The sequence below is a fragment of the Pogona vitticeps genome, chromosome 4, assembly GCF_051106095.1.
Source record: "Pogona vitticeps strain Pit_001003342236 chromosome 4, PviZW2.1, whole genome shotgun sequence".
NCBI classification, from domain to species: domain Eukaryota; kingdom Metazoa; phylum Chordata; class Lepidosauria; order Squamata; family Agamidae; genus Pogona; species Pogona vitticeps.
The window spans coordinates 12,550,221-12,553,774 of record NC_135786.1 but is presented as its reverse complement, the minus strand read 5'-3'; the positions used below and the strand labels follow the sequence as shown (position 1 = coordinate 12,553,774).

Sequence of the window (3,554 nt, the reverse complement as noted above, 5' to 3'; positions counted from 1 at the left end):
ATCATTCCCTTCTTCCGAGGGCATCCTGGGACTGTGCAGCTGGCCCAATGCTGGCTTTACTCACAGGAAAAACAGTGAGGAATCAAACTTCTAATCTCTGGCTCCACAGCCAGATACTTAAACCACTGTGACATCCAGCCAGCCTCTCATTCTGAAAAGAGATGAAATATTTTTGGTACAATGGAGATCAAGAATTCTTCATTTGGTTTTGGCATTTCTTTCTTTCTTTCTTTCCTTCTTTCTTTCTTTCCTTCTTTCTTTCTTTCTTTCCTTCTTTCTTTCTTTCCTTCTTCTTTCTTTCTTTCTTTCTTTCTTTCTTTCTTTCTTTCTTTCTTTCTTTCTTTCTTTCTTTCTTTCCCCCTTTAATGCAGGTAACAGAAATGAAGCAGAAGAAACGATAGCTTACTCCATCATTGCATGAATTTTTTAAGGAGTGTTTGCCTTTCCTTTGAAAATAAAGAATAAAAAAATCAGCTTCTTGTATGTTTATGCTAGAGGAATGCTAGAGGTGTATAGATTGCTGGCTGGGAAATTCTGGCAGTTTTTGTCCCAAAACACAAACTTATACCTTTCTAGTTTGTGCTTTGCTTCTCAAAGGGAAAAAATCCTACCTCATCTTGTGGAGATAGAGTTTTCCTCTTGCCCATTAGCAAGGAATATCTCAGGGCCCCAATATTTCTCCCCATCTTGTCTCACTGAGTTCAGACAGCCTCAGACAATAACAGCAAAGAATTAAACAAATATTATTTTCAACCTTAGTGTCTACCCTTGAGGACCAGAAACACTTTGGCACTACCTGTTCAGGTTTTGCTGCAAGAATCCTTTTTAAAAACATACACACATATACACACAAAGAAAATAAAAAAGAAAAGCACATTGTGTCATAAATCAACCTCTCCCTCCCTCTCTCCCCTCATCCTACCAGTGCTACAAAAAGGGAAGATATTCATTGAATACCTCACTGAGATTTTCTCTACCAAACATCCTGCAAAATATCTGACTTTGGTATCCAACGTCCTTTCTGTTGGGGTTCTTGCAACCTCACATGCTGGCTTTAGCAGGTTTGGGAGGGATGAGTTGACTGTAAATCTATCCAGCACCAACCAATCATTCCTTACCTGCCTCTGAATTCAAATGGAGCTCCCGCCTCTCTACTCTGTGTCTCTTTCCCTCTCTTAAGTCTTCTGAAGTCATGTTTATCAGTTTGCTGTTTCATTCGTTCACAGCTGGAAGTAAAGAAAATGGTTTTTATTTTTTCTACTACTGATGTTTCAGATTGAATTATTGAGACTGTAAGTGCCAGTTAATGAGAAAGAGTGGACTACTTTGGGAAACTTGAAACTATTCTGTTCTGTAAACCCCTGCACTTTTACTGTGTAGCTAGAGGAATTTAACCAAACATTCAAAACTCTGCACACTTTCTGGGGATGATATGATCTAGGTGACACATCATGATGTGATAAATGCAAGGGAGAAAACACACTCTTCCAACACATCCCTGTTTTGTTTCAAATTACATCTTCCTTGTACTACTTCCATGACCAACACCATATTTCACTTGATACTGATGATGCAAAGAGTTTGCTGATAAAGATGTGTGAGTGTTTTACACTTTTTTACTGTGTTTTTAATGGGTTTTCCAGTTCTGTTCATTTGGTGACAACTTACCTCATTGCATTTTATTTGCCTTATTTATTTATTTACAATATTTTTCAGCCGCACCATTGCCAGTGGCTTCTGGGCGGCGTACAACATCAAAACCTAAAAACATTAAAAACATTTTAAGAAACAGTATAAAATACCATATATTAAAATATTTCTTAAAACAATTAAAACATTAAAAGTAATTAATTAAAATGCTGGGTGAACAGAAAGGTCTTTGCCTGGCGCCGAAAGGCCAAGAGTGTCGGAGCCAGGCGGATCTCTCTAGGGAGGGTGTTCCAAAGTTGGGGGGCAACAACCGAGAAGGCCCTATTCCGACATGCCATCCCCTTCACCTCTTTCAGGGATGGCACCTTCAGAAGGGCCTCCTGGCCTGATCTTAGAGGACGGGCAGGCACATATGGAAAAAGGTGGTCCTTTAGGTAACCAGGTCCTAAGCCGTTTAGGGCTTTATATGTCAAAGTAAGCACTTTGAATTGGGCCCGAGCAGCAACCAGCAGCCAGTGTAAATTTTTCAGAACCGGCGTGATATGAGTCCGTGCGGCGGCACCACTTACCAGCCGTGCAGCCCGGTTCTGTGCCAGTTGCAGTCGTCGGACCGTCTTCAAAGGCTGCCCCACGTATAGCGCATTGCAGTAATCCAGTCTGGTTGTTACCAGTGCATGAGTGACTGCTGCCAGGCTCCGCTCATCCAGGTAAGGGCGAAGTTGATATATTCTCCGCAGCTGTAAGAAGGCACCCCTGGACACCGAGTCCACCTGGGCTTCCAAGGTCAGACTGGGGTCAAGGAGCACCCCCAAGCTGCGGACCCTATCCTTTAGGGGGAGTGTGATCCCGTCTAAGGTAGGGAGATGGCCCTTTAACCTATCTGGCGGGGCACCTACCAGCAGCACTTCAGACTTGTCTGGATTGAGCCTCAGTTTATTGACCCTCATCCAGACCATTATCGAGTCCAGGCACGAGTTCAGAACGGTGACTGCCACACCTGGATTGGTAGAAAATGAGAGGTAGAGCTGGGTGTCGTCAGCATATTGCTGACTCCTCAGCCCAAACCTCCTAACGACCTCCCCCAGCGGTTTCATGTAGATATTGAACAGCATGGGGGACAGTATAGAGCCCTGAGGAACCCCATGACGCAACCGCCATGGGTCAGAGCTACTGTCCCCCAGCACCACCTTCTGGACTCGATCAGCCAGGTAGGAACGGAACCACTGTAAAACAGTGCCTCCAATTCCCATCCCAGCCAGTCTGTCCAGAAGGACACCATGGTCGATGGTGTTGAAAGCCGCTGAGAGGTCCAGGAGAATCAACAGGGATGCATTACCCCTGTCTTTCTCCCGGCAAAGGTCGTCATACAGGGCGACCAAGGCAATTTCCGTCCCATAACCCGGCCTGAAACCCGATTGAAATGGATCTAGATAATCCATTTCATCCAGGAGAGCCTGGAGCTGCTCAGCCACCACACGTTCCAACACCTTGCCCAGAAAAGGGAGGTTTGCTATTGGACGATAGTTGTTCACTAGACCTGGATCCAGATTAGGTTTTTTTAGGAGCGGGCGAATCACTGCCTCCTTTAATGGGGCAGGAACCACTCCCTCTCTTAACGAGGAGTTGATGACCTCCAGGATCCAGGTGCAAACTCCCCTGGCAGATTTCTTTATTAGCCATGATGGGCAAGGGTCGAGTTGTGTAGTGGTGGCACGAACCGATCCAAGCACCCTGTCCACATCCTCAGGTCGCAACAACTGAAACTCATCCAATAAATTATGACATAAGTCCGGAGCACTGGACACAACCATGGGCTCTGCATCAACAGTGGAGTCCAAATCTTTGCGAAACTGAGCAATTTTTCCCTCAAAGTGCGTAACAAATTCGTTACAGCGAGCCACTGA

At 44.9% G+C, this 3,554-nt stretch overlaps 1 long non-coding RNA gene across 1 annotated transcript; it reads right to left on the bottom strand.

Annotated features, from left to right (window-relative positions):
- Positions 1-361: 361 nt before the first annotated feature.
- Positions 362-1,222, bottom strand: LOC144588756 (uncharacterized). The gene is made up of 2 exons (XR_013544443.1): positions 1,119-1,222; positions 362-446 (listed from the first exon to the last, which is right to left on the bottom strand). It is a non-coding gene; the product is annotated as an uncharacterized LOC144588756 (long non-coding RNA).
- Positions 1,223-3,554: the final 2,332 nt, after the last annotated feature.